The 18,642-nt window shown below is 48.4% G+C and overlaps 1 protein-coding gene and 1 long non-coding RNA gene across 4 annotated transcripts in view; one reads left to right on the top strand and one right to left on the bottom strand.

Moving 5' to 3' along the window:
• CACNG5 (calcium voltage-gated channel auxiliary subunit gamma 5) overlaps positions 1-2,017 on the bottom strand; it is a 39,651-nt gene extending 37,634 nt beyond the window's left edge. Inside the window, exon 1 of the mRNA XM_072781078.1 lies at positions 1,894-2,017. The gene's annotated coding sequence lies outside the window, so the exon portion shown is untranslated. The remainder of the gene's footprint in view (positions 1-1,893) is intronic.
• On the top strand, positions 879-18,098 carry LOC140606947 (uncharacterized). 3 transcript variants are annotated; one of them, XR_012009159.1, is made up of 5 exons: positions 879-1,091; positions 2,393-2,531; positions 14,581-14,763; positions 15,536-15,623; positions 16,761-18,098. It is a non-coding gene; the product is annotated as an uncharacterized lncRNA (long non-coding RNA). The 3 variants fall into 3 exon arrangements; XR_012009157.1 differs by having other exon boundaries at positions 2,300-2,531; XR_012009158.1 differs by having other exon boundaries at positions 2,300-2,531; positions 14,581-14,767.
• Positions 18,099-18,642: the final 544 nt, after the last annotated feature.

The following is an 18,642-nucleotide window of genomic DNA, read 5'->3' as shown; positions in this document are numbered from 1 at the left end:
GTCCTTGCTTTACACAACACCCCTGCTCCCATGCTATACAAGGGGAAACTGAGCCTCCAAGCAGTTCTGTGACTTGGCCAATGTCACGTAGTCAGTGACCCAGCTGGGACTGGAGCCCATGTTTTCCACATGACACAGGGCCTGCCTCCTCCAGCAGAGTGGGAACAATTGAGTCAACCCACCGCCTGCACTTCCCTCCCCCGCCCCAAGTCCTGGAACCCCCAGCTCACACCTGAGAATGGCGGGGCTCTCACAGGCCTGCTGCCGGGATGCCAGGCGTCTCACCAACTGGATGTGTGTCTGGACAGGGCAGCCCTGGCCCTACCCTGCCCCTCAGGGTGTCCACCGCCGTCCACGTGTCAGACGGAAGTAGAGGTCTGGGATGGGGATCTTAGGCACAGCTACGAATTTCATCCTTTCCAGTGGCCCTGGGGACCTGGCCCCGGGATGCGATGCCCCCAGCTATCTCCAGCTGCCAAGTTAGCAGAGAAGTGAGGCAGAGCTAGGGCCTCTCAGGCAGGCAGGAGGCTGGGGGTGGTGGTGGTGGAGCTGGCGGGGCATCAGCAAGGAGACATAAGTAGACACCGAGCTGCCGGTGGTCCTGAGACATCCTGAAGTCAGAACATCAGATCAGATGGAAGCCAAAGTCCCCCCACCCTCCCTGCCCAGCCTGAGCTGTGAATTCATCAAGCCTTGGGGTTTAGAGAGATGAGGGAGTGGCATGGGGTGTCCAGGAAGGAAGTCCCGTCTTTTGTTCCCTAGGATGGTGTGGAGTAGGAGCCAGCACAGGTGACAGCTGGAGTGTATGTAACACCTGTCTCCCACCTGGGGGCCCAGTCCTGGTTCCAGCTCTTGTCCAGTCACTGATAATTCCACAAAGTGGGTGAATCCCTTCCCTTCCTGAACAAGAGCTTCCCCAACCATAAAAGGGGGCAGACGAGAGCCCCAGGCTGCACCAGCCACCACCAGCACCACCAGCGGCACCACCAGCAACGCCAGCTCCGGAGGGGCTCAGTCAGAAGAGGGTCTTCTTCCCTCCCCAGCCAGGTTCCAGGAATTACCTCTTAAATCCCCTTCAGTCCCAAGAAGTGGTAATTTGACTTCACTTTAAAAATTTTAACGAACTGCAGCTTCGTGGCGAGGGCAAAGGCAGCTCCAGTAATTAAAATGGGGAGGAGGGAGGCTTTGGAGCGGCGGGGGCGCGTCTGCCGGTGTGGCCTGGTGGGTGGGGACCCCGGCCTCGGCCCGGCCCGCGGCCCGCGCCCCGCCGGCTTCTCCCCTGCGTGTCCCCCTCTGCTCCCCGCATCCCGCAGGGACACTTGCTCCAGCGGGCGGACCCGGGCCTCCTCGCTGTCCCCGCGGCCAGGAGGGCGAAGCAGGGATTTCGAGGCACAGCGGGACCGCCCGGCTCAACAGGTGGCGGCGGGGTTCGTCCCGCACCAGCCGGCTGATCCCTGGCAGCCCCGGCGTCTCCTCCCCCGCACACTCCCGACGCGGACACACGCGCACACACGGGCGTGGACACGCGCACTCCCCAGCACGCTGCCCCTTCCTCCGCCGCGCCGGACCGGGATGCGCGCCCCGCGGGGGCAGGGGGTGGCCCCGAAGCCGGGCTACGGGGTAACGGGGGGGGGGGTGGCCCCGGGCTACACCGAAACGGGCGGCGGGGGGGGGGTGGCCCCGAGCCCGGGCTACGCGGTAACGGGCGAGGGGTGGCCCCGGGCTACACGGAAACGGGCGGGGGGGCGGATGGCCCCGAACCCGGGCTACAAGGAAACGGGGGGGTGGCCCCGCGCAGCGGCCAGGGCGCCCGCGGGAGATCGTCCCCGCTGCCCCCGAGCCCCGCGCCCCCGGGATGGGAGAGCCGGTCCCCGCCGGCTTCCCGGCTCCTACCTCACGGGAGCGGCCGGGCGGAGGTTCGGTGCCAGGCTCCCGGCGCCCGCCCCGTCGCGTCCGACGGAACCGCTCGGCGCTGGGGAGCGAGCAGCCGCCGCCCCGGAGCCGCGAACTCGGAGGGGGCGGGGCCGGGGCGGGGCGGGGCCGGGGCGGGGCGGGGCTGGGGGCGGGGCCGGCGGGGCTCCCCCACCCCTGCGGGCGGGCTGCGGGCGGGCTGCGGGACCCCGCGGACGCCCGGCTGCACGGCGGGAGGGGGCGCGTCTGCGGGGGCGGGGCACCTGCGTGGGGTCTGCGGGTGGAAAGGTCGGGCCCCGGGTGCGGGGAGGACAGGTTTTCGGGGCCGCCCAGGGGATGCCTGTGACCCCCCGCCCCGACTTTGGTCGGACTTCCTTTCAAATTCCAGCTGCTCCGGCTTAGCGCGAACTAGCAATAAGTAACAATAACCAGCTAGTGTTTATTATTGATCGCTTCCTGTGCGCGGCCCTGGACGGTTCAGAGCGCTTTGTACGTATGAAGTCACTGAAAGCCTTCCCAACAATCCCATTTTACCGCTGAGAACACTGAGGCACAGAGACGCAAGCGATGTGCCTGAGGACGCACAGCTGGAATACGACAGAGCCGGGATTGCAGCTCAGGTCTGTTTGCCTCTTTAAACTATTAAATGGAAATATACACACAGTAAATGGTAGCAACCAACATTTTTAAATTTCTTCTTTCTTCAGTCTGTATGTCTCCTTTATTCTCTGGGCCCTAGGCCCTCACTAGGTGCTCAATAAATATTGGTTCATGGATGGGCTGATCTGAAAGCTGCAGCTGGAGCCAGGTGGCCTGTCGGGTCCGGTTGGATATTGGCACCCACGGATTACCCTTTCTGGCCTGAATACTTGCCCATCTGCGTTTCTCCGTAATGACCAGTAGTAGCCTTGTCCAACATGTGAGTGCAGCTTGCTCCCAGACCAGCAGCTTCTGCCCTCTGTTCTAAGCAGGAAGCGCCTCCCTGCAAGGATGAGTCTCCAGGATATAAGCTTGGCCAGCCAGGTCATAGGGAGGTTCTGCTAGAGGGTCAGTAAAATTCCTGTAGACCATGAAATGGTGGAAGACATAGAGTATATATGTTTGGAGACAAAAATAGGTTGCCAATAACAAGGCATCCGCAGTGAACCTATCTGTTGAAGACTAAGGCAGGAGCCCCAACAGAAACCCTTCTTCTGCTGAAATCCGACCTGGGCATCGTGGGAGAACATTGTGGAACATGTGAATTGGGCCCTGTGGAGTTGGAACAACTGAAGGTTTTGGGGAGGTTTCGATTCAGAGCATTTTAGGCCTTAAAAATGCCCAGCTTTTTCTCTCTTCTCCTACTCCCCCAACAGTGTTCTTTCCCATGCCCCTAGAATTCCCTAAGGAGGAGAGGCCTCTCACCCCTTAGACAGATGTATGTATAGTCTCTCAATGCCCATCAGCCCCAAATCCATCCAGATGTGCTATCCCCTTCTGTTTGACTTGCCCTCCTCTCCACTTGGAAAACCCCCACAAATCCGCCAAGACCTAGGGTACCTGGATGGTTCAGAAGTTGAACATCTGCCTTCGGCCCAGGTTGTGATCCTGGGGTCCTGGGATTGAGTTCTGCATTGGGCTCCCCACAGGGAGCCTGCTTCTCCCTCTGCCTATGTCTCTGCCTCTCCTTGTGTCTCTCATGAATAAATAAATAAAATCTAAAAAAAAAAAAATCCATCAAGACCTTACTCAGCTTGCTCTCTCTGACCCAGTTAATTTCTCCCTCCCTCATCTGGGTCTAGGAGCCTCTTGTCTAGCTCTCACCAGTTTGGGAAAGGTACATTTGCCGTCAGTCTCCCCCGGCTATGCTTGCGAGCTCCTCAAAGGCAGAAGGCCTGGCACTTGGTGGGTGGACAGTTAATATTTGCTGAATGAACAAATATTGGTAAGATGCATTTCCCCAGGACTAAAGCTGTTAAGAGGAAAATCACCAAGCAAAACCACTGGTGGGCTGGATCAGTACTATGGAAAGATGAAAAATGGACATAGGAGCCTGCAGACATGCCTTTCTCAAGGTCGGTGCTTACTATTCCCAGCAAAGGCCAGAGACACTGCCCAGGATCTGTGTTTTATAGGGTCACTTTCTGCTGGGCAGCAGCCACATCCTCAGGCAACTGAGAGGGAAGTTATGAGGGTATGAGGGTGGGTATGGTAGGGGGAATGGACTCCTTTGTGGGTCAGGTGAGCGATGCTAGAATGCCACCCACTCCCCACATTGGTTCCCTCTTTGATCTGTGCGATGCTGTCCTCCAGGTCATCTTGCAATGACTGTGATGAAGGAGCAGACCTATTGCCTGCAGAAGGCACCCTTTAAAAGGAAAATCAGTTTCTGGGGTGCTCACAACCTCCTCCTCCACCATTCTGCCTGAGGCGAGTGGGGATACCTCAGGAGGTGGGTGGTTGACAGAAAAGGGATTTGCATTAGATGGAATGAGGTCTTCAGCTTCATGCTGCCCCTAAGTAGCTGTGTGACCTTGGACATGTTAGTTGACTCCTTAATAACCAGGACTGACTTCACGGGTATGTGATGCAGAGTCACACAGACCTGCTCACTGTGTGAGATGCTCTGTGCCTGGTTTCATGATCTGCTTTTACTGTCTCAGAATTCAGTTTGGAGCAAGGGGCAGCATTTTCATTTTGCAGTGGACTCCACAAATTACGTAGCTGACGCTGGTGTTAACACTCACCTCCCTGGGTTGTTGTGACACTTCACTAAGATCGTGTTTGCACCAATGTCTAACACATGGGCTCTCAGCAGAAGTTAGTTGCCTTTTCTCTGATCTGGTCTTAAGGATGAATAGAAGCTCACCAGGTAGACAAAGGCATGGGAAGGCAGTTTCAGGCAGAGAGGCCAGCACGGGGAAAAGATAGGAGAATATGAAATTACATTCAGGGTGAGGCAAATGGTCTGGGTCGGGTAGGGGTAGCGAATGCAGGGAGAGAAAACTGGAGAGACATGTTGGGGTCAGAATGAAAGGCCTGGCTCTTCTAAGGAGTTAGATTTCAGGCCTGCAGGCCTGTGAGCAGAAAGCCCCGGGAAGGGAGGGTAGGTGGGTTCTATATATCAACATTCTTAGCCCACAGTTCAGTTGCAGACTGTTGCAGATCATGAGACAGGCAGTGGAGGGCGTGGGTGGGAGCCCTGCTTGGAGGCTGCCAATACGGCGAGTTTGAAACGCTCACTGTTGACATAATGGGAAAATGCTGTAGGTGTGAAAGCCAGCAGCAGTGCTCAGGGACCTGGGGACTCTGGGCCTGATGAATAATGGAGCAGCCCTTCCTCCCTGGGTCTCTTTTTCCATCCTTTCAATAATTCATGCCTTCCCCATTGGTTGAGGAGTTTCATAAAACCTCCGCTTTTTCTGAATCCCGAATCCTAGGCCAATCTGAGCAAATCTGATGGCTTCGTGCATTAGGTCTTAATTAGAAACATACACACACATGAGCACATCCAGTTTTGTAAAATGTCAGGGAAGATGCCCAATTGTGTCTCAGAAGGAGAGTCCCGTCAGGTCCCTTGGAGGTGGAAGTGGGAGCAGGTGCCCTGGGAGTGCCCTGAGAGGGATGAACTGGTTGGGAAGGTCCACCCATGCACTCCCAGTTGGAGACTATATATTTTGGTGCTTAGTGCCACCCCACACCCCCGTCTCACCCCGTGGGAAGAGTGTCCTTTGTTGCCCTTTTGAAGTCATGCTTGAAAAGAGGACCTCCTTTGGCCAATGAAATATGAGCAGAAGTGACATGTGTCATTTCAGGTGGAAGCTTCAGGGGCCCCTGGGTGCTTTGCCATCTTATTTCCCCTGCCTTGGGATTGTGGAGACTCTAGTCAAGATGAAGCTTCTGTCACTCTGAATGTCACTCTGTCACTCTGAAGTGATTACAAGGAGTAGGACTTCCTTGCTGACCTCGGGTAGACACAGCACAAGCAAGGGGGAAAAGGTGGTTGTTTGAAGCCACTAGATATGGAGGGTTATTCGTTACTCCCGCAGAGTGTAGCCTAACCTGATTCATCGTTCCTTCTCTCCTTCCCTTTATGTCCTCTAGTACCCACACCTGACTCATTTATGCAGAAGCATATGGGCTGTACTGTCAGTGTAGTGGGGAGATGGGCTGGAGAGCCCTAAACTCCAGGTTATAAGTGGTCATCAGTATGGATGAGGGCTGAGCAGTAAGAGAGATGAGTGCAGGTTTGATAGTGTTGGGATGGCAGAGATCTGAGTTTCAGCAGATCCAGATCAAGTTTGAAATGGGCATGACTTCAAGATATGCGGGGTGTGTATTTGTGTGTCTCAAGGAGTTGGAAGGGAGGGAAGAGGGCCCAGTGAAGAAGTCAGGGTTGCAGAAGGCAGAGCTGGGTAAAGCCAGGGCAAGAACCGAGGATGATGTAGAGCTGCCCCTATGAGGGTTGGCTAATAATTTTAGTACTTATTACAACTAATATCAATTACATGCCACACTCTGCTAAGTGCTTTCTATGTGTTAACACATTTGGTTGTTACAACAATTCCATGAGCTAGGAAATTACTATCCCTTATTTCCAGATAAAGAAATAGAGGTTTAAAGAACTAATTTGCCCTAGAAATGGCCAAATTATAGTGCTCAAGGCAGAATGGCATTATCAGGCTCTATCTGTGTCAGCATCGCCCATGCCATAATCCTTAGGCCAGCTGTCGGGACCCAGGCATGCAAAATCCGGTCTCAGTAGGGGAACCCAGGAGCTGTTTGGGGGGTCACATATTTTGGATGCACAGGCAAACAGGGAAGGTTGGGATGATAGGACCACTGGCCCTGAATATTCAAGACCCAAGGAATGCTAGACTTCAAGAAGCAAGAAACTGGTTCTCTATTCTTCCTCAAGGGAGAGGCCAGGTCAGGAAATGATGCTTCCCGGCTAACTGGTTGGTAGAGACCTAGAAGGTAGAGACCTAGAGACCTAAAAGGCAGGCTGTGCTAAACCTCCAGGTGAAATTGCTTACATACCTGCTCTTCATTGTTCATAGATTCTTTTCCTCCTGGACTTGACTTTGCTGGTGGAGGAGGTGTCAACGGGGCCATTACCTCTACCCCGCCCTTCCCCCATTCAGACCTCACCCCCTCCTCCTTCTTCTGTCGCCTGAGAATTTTCCATGCCCCCAGCTAACTCCCCTCTCCTCTCCTCAGCCCACTAACGTGCCTGGTCAGGCTTCCCAACGTGGCCTGCTGAAAATGGGTTTCTCTCTTTCAATTAGAATGTGCTCTCTCCCCTTCTTGATGCAGCAGAGTGTGAAACCTGGGAGTGTTCACACAGCCGTTCATGACTCTGCCGGGTGACCGAGCAGTCACTCGGATTCCCACTGGCCATTCTCCAAGCTGTTCTCCGTGTCCCCTAAGACCAGCTGTTCAGCCTTTACTCTCATAACTTATCCCCTTGGCAACTAGGTTGTGGCTTATGAAACAGTTCCAAGGGCAGGGGAGCCCATCAGCAAAAAAAAAAAAAAAAAAAAAAAAAAAATTCTCTCCATTTTGACCACCGAGAAAGTGGCAAGGTATTAAAGGAAGTGGCCCTGGAATGGAAGACATAGATGGGCTGAATGCAGCGGGGCAGGGAAGAGAGACTCCCAGGCGGGCACCGGAGGCCTGCAGGTGGCCCGGGAAGCTGGTGCTCAAACCGGTCAGCACCTGGACAGCGCCCCGCAGGGTTGAGAAACCAGGTGGCTGGGGAAGGATCTTTGCAAAAGCTCCTTGAGCCTCACAGTCCTAGAGTCCTAGACTTTTTCTGGTTTTCTCCTGAGCTCTGTAAAAGCTCTCTCTGCCTGCTGACTCGTGCCCTCGGGCCTCAGGGAGACACAAATTTCATCCGATAAGCTAATCCACGTCCCCGATGACATGCATTCTCATGGGCTAAGGTGTCACGTAGGTCAGGTGAGTGCTCGGTTCCTTAGGGAACTTCCAGAGGGTCGGTCCCTAAAAAGAAGAGAGACTGCAGTGGTTGTAAAACGGGGGGTGGGGTGGGGGTGGGGGGGCAGCTTGTGGACAAAGCGGGGTGTGCGTGGAGGGGGGAGGGGAAACAGCTCAGCTCACCTGTGATCCGGTCAGGTGACTGGCCACCTCTCTGGACAAACAAACTGCTGGGCGGAAAGCAGTGGCATGGTGCGGGTGGGCACCCAGGACAAAGGGCCAAAACCTCCGAGGGTAGGATGGGAGACAGGAGAAAGGGAAGCCAGGAAAGGAGAACACTGCATTTCAGAACAAAGAAGCAGGACCAGGCTCCAGCCACCTCCTCAATTACCTGGCTCCGGAGAGGATAGAAAATAGCATCTTAAGTAACCGTTTCCTAGCTTTGAAGTTAACAACAACAAAAAGCATTGAAGGATACGAGTGAGGGTGGTTTTTTAAGCAGGCAGCATCTGGGAAGGAAGCAGAAAGAGCCACCCAGGAGCCACCCAGGAGCTAGCCAGCCAGCAAGGGTGGGGGCCAGGTGTGCAGTGTCCTCCAGCTGTAGGTTTCTGTGGGTCTGCTCCACGGAACCCTTGAAACTGACTGCATCATTCAGGATTGTTTTGGTTGCAAATGAGAGAAAACCAGGAAGAGGGAATTAACTGACTCATGTAACTAGCATCTGGACTGAGAGAGTGTGGTGGAAACAGGTCCTCAGAGTTAAACCTAGAACAGATACTGGAAGAAGGGATGGATATTGTTTGCCAGAACATCAGATGCTTTGCTACATAGAGGATAAGAGAATACTCTTATGATGCACCAGCCTGGTTCCCTGCCCAGGCTGGTATAACAATGACACTAATTTTTTTGATTAAGAATTTTATTTTTTATTTTTTTTATTTTAGGGACACCTGAGTGGGTCAGTGGTTGAGCATCTGCCTTTGGCTCAGGGTGTGATCCTAGGGTCCTGGGATCGGGGCCCACATCAGGCTCCCCGCAGGAGAAACTGCTTCTCCCCTCTGCCTGTGTCTCTGCCTCCCTCCCTGTGTCTTTCATGATTAAATAAAATCTTAAAAAAAAGAATTTTTTAATTGAAGTGAAATTCACATAAGATGAAATTAACCATTTCAAAGTGAACAATTCAGTAGCACTTAGTACATTCACAATATTGTGCAACTACTACCTCTAGTACCAGAACACTTTCGTTTCCCTAAAAGGAAACCCTATACCCATAAGCAACCGCTTCCTATTCCCCTTCTCTCCAACCCCTGGCTACTACCAATTTGCTATGTGTATAGAGTTACTTATTTTATATATTTCATACCAGTGGAATTATCCGATATACAGTCATTTGTGTCTGGCTTCTTACACTTAGCCCGATGTTTTCAAGGCTCATCTACACTGTAGCACGCATCAGTACTTCATTGCTTTTTATGACTAATATCCCATTGGATGTATATCCCACAATTTATTCATTTATCCGCTGATGGACATTTTGAGTCATTCTACTTTTTAGTTTTTGGGAATAGTGCTCTTAGGAACATGTGTGTACTTGTATTTTTTTGAACACTAGTTTTCAGTTCTATTGGGTATATATCTCGGAGTGGAATTGCTAGATCATATGGTAATTCTATATTTAACTTTTTGAGGAACTGACAGACTGTGTTCCACCACAGCTGAGCGGTTTTTCATTCCCACCAGCAAGTTCCAATTTCTCCGTGTCCTTGCCAACACTTGTTATTTTCCTGTTTTTAATCAGCCCCCCCCCACCCCAGTGAGTGTGAATATGTGACACTGATTTTGCAGGGCAAGGAGTCTGAGGAGACAGCAACAGTGAGAATAGGGGTGGGAATTGGGTAGAGTTGGTCCCCCAAATCTGAGCAATGTGGCTCTGGCTATCCTTTCAGAGCAAGTAAAGGATTCATCTGGGCTTGGTTCCAGGAAGTGAGGCCCTCCCCCCCTCCATGGTTAGCATGACAAGTTGGCCTCTCAAAAAACAGACCTGCCTCAGGTTTTCTGGAAGCCTCTAGCTTCTGGAAATCTTGATTAAGAATGACACATCTACCAAAAACTTGTGAAGATCATGGTTTCTGTTCCCACACAGGGATAGAAAAGGTCTCCTGGTTTCCCTTGATCATTGCCATCTACTGGTAAATATCTAAAATTTCCTGATGGACCTTGGATCCATTCATAGGAAAAAGGTTAGCTCAGACTGTCTGTCTTTCCCACCCTTTTTCAAGAGCTGATAATTGCAGGTGGTCCCCTGGGGTGAAGGGACTAGTCTTCTTGCAGCTGGGGGTGACTGGCTCAGGCAGTTCCTCCCTATACCTGTTTATCCGCGGTAGATTCTGAGCATGCCCTCTGCAGAGAGATGTGTCTGAGCTCGGATCTCATCTCTGCCACTGACCAGCTAAGTGACTCGAATCAATTACTCGATCCCTCCAAGTTTTGGTTGCATCATTTGAAAAAAATGAGAATAATGCCCATCACACACACCTGGAGAGTTTGTTGAGAGAATAAAGGAGATAATATATTCAAAATGTGTAGCACAGGGTCTGGCAAACAGTAGCAAATGTAGTTATTTAGGTTTTAAAGCACGTTCAATTATAAATCCCTATGGGAGGGTCATGTTTCTAGATGGTTCACAGTCATCGACCAAACAGTGCCAGGCACTTTCTGAGAGCAGGTGTTGGCAGTATGAGAGCATAGGAGAGGCAGGGAGGGAACAAAAGGAGAAAATGTCTTCTGGGCACCACTGGTGTCCCTGGCAGTGAGTAATCTGGAAGTGCCAGGATCCCTCGAGGGCCCACCAGGATGAGGAGTGGTGGGAAAGTAGCTGCCCCTCTGCCCAGAAGGAAAGACTGGAGATATTGGCTAGTGCTTAGCTACTATCTCTCCTGGTTGGGGTGTCTTCTGTGAGTCTGTTGACGTCTCCCAGTGCCAGCCACCTGTGGCCACAGAAAGGTTCTGACTCAGGTCAGGATCACCTGGCTCTTCCCTAAGCCTCCTAAATGCTGGCTTTTGGTGGGCGAGGGGGGGGGGGGGACACATATAAGCAAATTTCCCTACTGATAGGTCAGGACAACCTCAGAGGACAGAGGTACAATCTCTAACTCATTCCTTTATTCTCATGGGATAGGGGGAGGGCAGAGACCTCTCCAACCTTCCCCAGGAGAAGCCAGCCCCAAGTTCCCTGGAGTGTAGGACAAACCCAGCACCCTAGGCTTATGGAGGTTTCTGAACGTTGGCACTATCCACATTTGGTTGGTGGGGGCAGGAGCTTCTCTGTACGTTGTAGGATGTTGACAGCATCTCTGGCCTCTACCCCCCCAGATGCCGGTAGCAACCCCCCCCCCCCATTTGTGATAGAACAGACTGGAGAGGGGATCCCTGGGTGGCTCAGCAGTGTGGCGCCTGCCTTCAGTCCAAGGCGTGATCCTGGAGACCCGGGATCGAGTCCCACATCGGGCTCCCTCTGTGGAGCCTGCTTCTCCCTCTGCCTGTGTCTCTGCCTCTCTCTCTCTCTGTGTCTCTCATGAATAAATCAATAAAATCTTTAAAAAAAAAAAAAAAAAAAGAAAGGACTGGAGAATCTCAGCTCATCTGCATCACCCCACTGCTGTAAGGCAAATAGCTGTTCTTTATTATTTAAATGAGCATATTAAAGCTCAGGACTAAATGCTCTTGCCCATGCTCAGTAAGTTTAAGATGCAACTGGGGTTCATTCATTCATTCATTCATCATTCAACATGCTCAGCATGCCCTGGTGGGATGGGGGTGGTCTAAGTGCAGGGCTGTCCATTGTGAGAGCAACACATTTTTGGCCAGTGGACTGTCCCCGACTGATTCAGATACTCTCCCACCCAAACCCCAGCTCCTGTGTGTCATAGCAATTTCCCAAACATTGGTAGGCAAGGAGCATAGTTCTTCTTCCTCTCTGGGGTGTCTTCCATCTGCCTCACTGTGCCCACCCCATAGTGGCTGCCTGCCCTGTCCTGTGACTCACTCTCTTCAGGCCTTGATATTATTTAAAAAAAAATTTTTTGAGAGAGAGAGAGAGAGAGAGCACACACAGAGGCCAGGGAGAGGCAGAGGGAGAGGGAAAGAGAGAGCCCCAAGCAAGGGCTCAATATTATAAGACTTGTTTTTTATTTTATTTTATTTTATTTTATTAATTCAATTAATTAACATACCCTGTTTTATTAGTTTCAGAGGTAGAGTTCAGTGATATAAGACGTATTACCTGTAGATAAACTTTAACCCCTAAGGGGCATCTGGGTGGTTCAGGGGTTAAACATCTGCCTTTGGCTCAGGTTGTGATCCCAGGGTCCTGGGATCAAGTCCTACAACAGGCTCTCTGCAGGGAGTCTGCTTCTCCCTCTGCCTGTGTGTCTGCCTCTCTCTGTGTGTCTCTCATGAATAAATAAAATCTTTTTAAAAAAAAAAAAAGAAAAGAAAACCGAACAACAAAAAAAACCGTTTAACCCCTAAGCACACCCTGGGCTTCAAGTCTTGAAACAGTGAGTGGATGGGCCTAAACAGCGATTCTCAACTGGAGCAGGTTGGCTCTTTAGAGGACATTTGACAATGTCTGGAGACCTTCTCAGTTGTCACAACTTGAGGAGGGGGTTGTTATTGGCATCTAGTGGGTAGAGGCCAGGAATGCTGTTAAACATCCTATAATGACAGGACAGTCCCCCACAAGAAGAAATAATATAGCCCCCAAATATGCCAAGTTTGAGAAATCCCGACATAGGTAAATCGTCAGATTTACATGCAGCCCCAAGAGGGGAGGTAGGGTGGGGTGGGCTGGGCAGATGGCAGCTCTCACCAGATGCAGGCAGGTTGCTGGGTGGCCCTCCAGCCCAGTTAGTTTTGGGTGATTCTGGTTTATGTCTGTGGCACCAGCAGAATTAACATATGTCTGTTTTACTCTCATGCATGTCCTGATTTGGACAAGTAGCTATAAAGTCACCCACTTATTGGGCACAAACCACAGACACCCCCAATGGAGGCAAAAGCCCCAGGACAAGGGGACAGAATTCTACTTCTTTCAAATTCCAGCAAAGCCTGGAGACAAGTGAGCATCAGGTGCGTGGAGTGGGACCAGGACCTTCACAGAGATGCAGAGACTGCTCCGGGCTTTTGGAATAAAATGACCCTCCTAACTCAGAAAATGATTATTCTGTTTTCAGGCTAATAACATTCCCCAGCATCCCCTCTCTGGCCTTTAATCTCTCTTCAAAGTTAGTTTCTTGGGTTTTCTTCTGTTCTGTCCTGCTATATGGTTGTTGTTGCTGTAGCAGTGGCTTGAGGCTTGAGGGCCAGTGAATCCTGGTTAAAGGACTTTTGGAAGAACCATACAGAAGGATTCTCTTTCCTTTTTTTATTTTAAGATTTTACTTATTTATTCATGAGAGACACACAGAGAGAGGCAGAGACACAGGCAGATGGAGAAGCAGGCTCCCTGTGGGGACCCTGATGCGGGACTCAATCCCAGGGCCCCCGGATCATGACCTGAGCCAAAGGCAGATGCTCAACCACTGAGCCACCCAGGTGCCCAAAAGCATTCTCCCTCCTGCTTGAGAAACCCTCAGCAGTTCTGTGGTGCTGAGCTATTCTCTCCTGGACCTGCCCCCAGCCGGGTGATTCCCACAGGCCTTTCAGAGGCTCCCGGAGACGCTTCATGGACAGAGTCCTCACTCAGGCAGGTCTCACTGGGTCACATGCTCCTGCCTGAACCAGCCATTGTGAAGCAGAATGGAATTTCTGTGAATGGCTTGCGCCAATGAACATCCTTTCTCTGGGGTCTTGGAGGACCCAGCGAGCACATGTTCACCCAAAATCAGTCCCAAGTGGGGTCTGTTAGCAAAATAGAAAACAGGACTGGCTATCAGGTAGGCCACAGACATTTAGGCTTATTTCCATTCAACTGTGAAGTAGATACACCAGTTAAAGCATCTGTATCTTCCTCGGAGGGAACCCTTTGCTCATCTCTTTGATGATGGGGTGGACTGAGGTGGCCATCTTTTGTGTCAAGCGGCCACTGCCCTTGGCTATGGATGGCTGGACCAGAAATGGGAACCTGACTCCCCCCAACAGCCAGTCTACAGGGTTATCAGTGACCAATGACATGGCTGACTTAAAGGTGCACTGGACCATCAGACTCCTCTCAGGAGAAATAGCAAGAGATACCCATTTAGGCTTTGAAGAGGCCCAGGAGGAGGTAGAGTCAGTCAAAGTTTAGAGAAAACAGACAAGCTGAGGAAGCAGACATACACCCAGAAGGTTCTATCACATGTGCTTCCATTTATATCAGACTTGAAATGACAAAATTACAGTGATGGAGGAAGATCAGAAGTTGCCATGGGCTATGGTGGGGGAGTGTGACTATAAAGGAGCAGCACAAGTGAGAGTCTTTCTGCATAAAACAGTCCTTGGTCTGAATATGGTGCTGCTTACATGAATCTATGCGTACGATGGGATTTCATAGTACTACACACACGCACACGCACGTACACGCATGCACACACACACACGCATCATTCAAAACTTGTTGAGATCCGAATAAGGTCTGTAGTTTAGTGAATAGTATTTTACTAGATCCAAATCTTGATTTTGATCATGTACTGGTTATGTAAGATGTTATCATTGGGGAAAGCTGGATGATGGATATGTGGCAACTCTCTCCATTATTTTGCAAATTCTTTCCAGGCTTAATTAAATTACTTCAAAGTGAAAAGTCTTACAAAGAAAAAAAAGAAGCTGAAATGCTAATATGAGTGACAGAGAAAGCTCCAGTTCCCAGAGCTGCCCCAAATCCAGAGATTTCTAGCCCCTGGGTGGGTCCATCTGTGTTTATTAAAAAGCAAGAAGCCTGAGCAGAACATGCTCCTAGTACGTAAGTCTTTGTATGCATATTTTGTTATTTCCTTAGCTAAAAAAAAATCCCTGGCAGCAGAATTGCTGTGTATAAGCACATTTTTAAAGACTCTTATTATTTCATGCCAAATTGCCCTCCAGAAAAATCTTAATGGATATTCCCACCTGCAGTGTATAAAAGGGCTGGCTTCCCCATCTCTTGCCAAAATTGGGTTTTAATCTTTAAAGAAAGTGTAGTCTTTGCCAAGTTGATAGATAAGACATTGTATCTCATTGTTCTTTTCTTCCAGGAATTCTAAATTATTTTCTTGGACCAAGTTGGACCATATAATTGGCTACTTACTTGGAGACTTGGATTTGGCTTTTCATTTGGTCACTTTTAGGAAATTGCATTTTAACCTTATGCCCCTGACTTGATAGAGATCACCACAGAAGGGCCCCATGAAATTTGCTACTGCATTGGCTGTTTTCAAAATCCCTAAATGTTGTTGAGGACTTCGTATCTTATAGTGCTCTCTGTCTTTGATGTAATAAAATTAGACCCAAGAAATTTCCTTTGGAATTCAGGGCTTTCATTCCCAGAGGAACACACATGCTTCCTCTTTTCCAGCTACAAGAACCCTATAGCTGATCACGGTCCCCACTTTTTCTTTTCTGCTTCTAGGAAATGTAAAGCCAAGTTTAAGAATCAATGACAGCAATTTTGTTAACTCTTGTGGGAAATATATTTATTTATGTTTTTATTGCCTTCCGTCCTGACCTTCTGTTTTTATTATTCACTTAACAGGTTTTACTTGCAAGTTGCTCCAAATCTTGTGGAAAAAGACAATAGCCCAAATTTCTCAATTATGAGCCCTGGTAATCATGCATCTCAGGTACGTAGCCTACTTCTGGCACATAATGTAGTACTTACATAAATATTTGCTGAATGAATGAATGAACAAATGAAGGAAAGCAATTGACAACAAACCAACTAAGAACAGCACTGACAATGATGATAGAAGAACCCTAGTTCCTAGTTGATCCAAGAGTAAGAAAATGTTATCATGGAAAGTAGGGCTTCGAGAAGCTTGGCAGGGAATAACTACCAATCGTCTCAAAAATGCTCAGTCATATTTCTGGGAACCCAGCTGAGAAAATGATCTTAAATGCCTTCAAAATTCTAGGAACAAAGATGTTCATCACTGAGTTGTTCAAAACCGTTAAAAAACTAGAAACAACCTAAAAGACCAATAATAAGGGAATTAGTAAGAAAATTATGGTGCTCTGTATAATGGGAAGTCGTAGCTCTTTCATATACTTAGTACAAAGTGTTCTTAATGACTTGAAGAAAAATGTATGCAGCAATGTTCCATGAAAGAGCAGAACATGGAATCATATAATCATCATTTTCTTCACAATGTAAGGAACTATGCATAGATGAGGGGAAATAAATGAAATGTTAACATGGTTGTCTCCAACTTGTGTGACAGTGGGTGAATTTTATTATTTTATCTTGACTTTTCTGTAGTTTCCAAGTTTTCAACAACAATCATGTATTTTATAAGAAGAGAATAGTCTTAGTTAAAAATAGAAAAAAAAAAAGAAAGAAAGCAGTAGTAGGGCTCATTGAAATGCATTTCGGGACCAAAAACATGTGTGTGTTTTTTTAATTTTTATTTTTTAATTCTTCTCTTCCTGACAACAGTCAATGCCCTGGAAGGCTCACCTACCTATGGTGTGGTGTTTTGAAAATATGTCCCCAAATTCAAGGTTGAGCTTAGTCCCTCTGTCCTTGAGTATGTGCTGTGCTCAGTGACTTGCCTCAAATAGAATCTGGTGGCAGTGCTGACTTCTAAGAGTAGATTGCAAAAGGCATCACTTCTTCCTTGCTATCTCTTGGATCATTTCCTCTGTGGGGAAGACAGCTGCCATGTAGTGAGGACATTCGTGCAGCCCTACAAAGAAGCCCAAGTGGGGAGGAACTGGGGCCTCGTGGCAATGGCCATGAGAGTGAGCTTTCTTTGAAACAGATGCTCCAGACCCAGTCGAGCCTCTAGCTGACTACAGCTCTGGTGACCCCTTTACTACAACTTCGGGAGGGATCCTGTGCCAGTCCACCCAGATGAACCACTGCCAAATTCCTGATCCATGGTGATGTAATAAGTTTTGAGTTGCTAAGCTTTGGAGTAATTTGTTACTCAGTAATGGATAAATAATATATTTGGTAACTATTAACTCTGCGTGAAAGGTGTATATATGTGTATGAATACAACTTTGAAGTGACTCAGTTACTTAAAAATTAGCAGTCACTGGTTTCTTTTGTTTCTGGGTGCATTTTGACAATGTGTATCAATACCCCTAAAATGGTTTATAGCCACTGACCAAGAATCCAACATTTTGGAATATCTTCTAAGGACATGAAAACCTCCCATGGGAATGCAATCCACAAGCAGGGAGTTTTGTTGGGTTGGCTTATCGCCGTATCCCCAACAGCTAGGACAGTACATAGTACCTAGTAGGAGCTCAAAATGTATTTTTGAATGAATGAATGAAATAATTGGTCAAGTGTGTGAAGATATAAAGATTAGAATATTTATCACAGTGTCGTTTATGATAATAAAAAATATTGAGAACCACTTAAATGTTAGGACATGTATACCAACAGTAAATGATGAGTTAGGATGAACTATAATACATCTATACAAAATGGAATATTATGTAGCTGTTAAGAACAATTATATAGAAAGACCTCTATTTTGTAGTGGAATCTTTCTTAGTCGATGCCCACTGAATGACCTACGAGATTAACCAACATTTTTCTTCCTCTTCAAAATTCTAATTAATTCCCATGACATGCTGAGTACGTTCTCTTCCTCAAATTCCTATATTCTCATATTTCCATGCAATTTTGTTCCCACTGTGACTTACCACGAGTCAACTTGTTCCCCCAACTTTTGGTGTCTGCTCTATTATTTTGTGGTTAAACAAATCCCACCTAAACTGATAAAACACAAGTGCAAATAATAGAGATGGTTCTAATAGACACAAAATAGAATGTTTAAGAAAGATAATAAAAATGGTTTTTAAAAAATGGCTCTCAAGCTACTCGTGGGCAAGGTAACTAGAGAAGACTAGAAAATTTTGCAAAAAAATCTAGGACTTTGCAGTTGGGTTGCTCTGACTACTTTGCTTTTCTTCAAATAAACTCAAATTGGAAATTTTTTTCTTTTTTTCTTTTTTTTTCAAATTGGAAATTTTAAGTCAAGTATATGGGTGTAGTTTATGCAAGAAACACCACACTTAGAAGTCATCTTTTCTGAATGGTTGTGCATTTATAAGCTTTAAGTTACAATAAAATGTTTAAAGTATGCGCATGTCAATGTTTGTGATCCCTGCTCTAGATGGCCAGCTTTGAGTTCCCAGGGAGTTTGAAGAGAGGGCTTCACTGTCCTGCAAAGGTAACACAATCACAATAAGTAATAATAATATTTGAATGAGGGGGACCTGGGTGGCTCAGTGGTTGAGCGTCTGCCTCTGGCTCAGGGCGTGACCCCGGGATCCTGGGATCAAGTCCCACATCAGGCTCCCTGCGGGGACCCTGCTTCTCCCTATGTCTCTGCCTCTCTCAGGGATAAATAAATAAAATCTTTAAAAAATATTCGAATAAAGTGAGCAAATTATGAAGCGATTTAAGTATGACAGTGGTTACCATGGGATAGTGGGGTTTTCTTTTCCTTATTTATACTAGCTATGAGAATCGGGTGTTATCTTTATACATTTTCTAAAAAGTAAAAGCATTCCCATGGCATTCTGCTCAACTGAGCCACCTCTCCTTCGGCTGCCCACTGCCAAAGAAATCAGCTGGTATTTTGACAACTTTGCCAGCCACCAGATGAGGCTTCCCTCACCTGG

Source organism: Canis lupus, chromosome 16 (genome assembly GCF_048164855.1).
Source record: "Canis lupus baileyi chromosome 16, mCanLup2.hap1, whole genome shotgun sequence".
Classification (NCBI taxonomy): domain Eukaryota; kingdom Metazoa; phylum Chordata; class Mammalia; order Carnivora; family Canidae; genus Canis; species Canis lupus.
The sequence above is the reverse complement of the archived record's forward strand: the minus strand, read 5'-3'. Positions and strand labels throughout refer to the sequence as shown.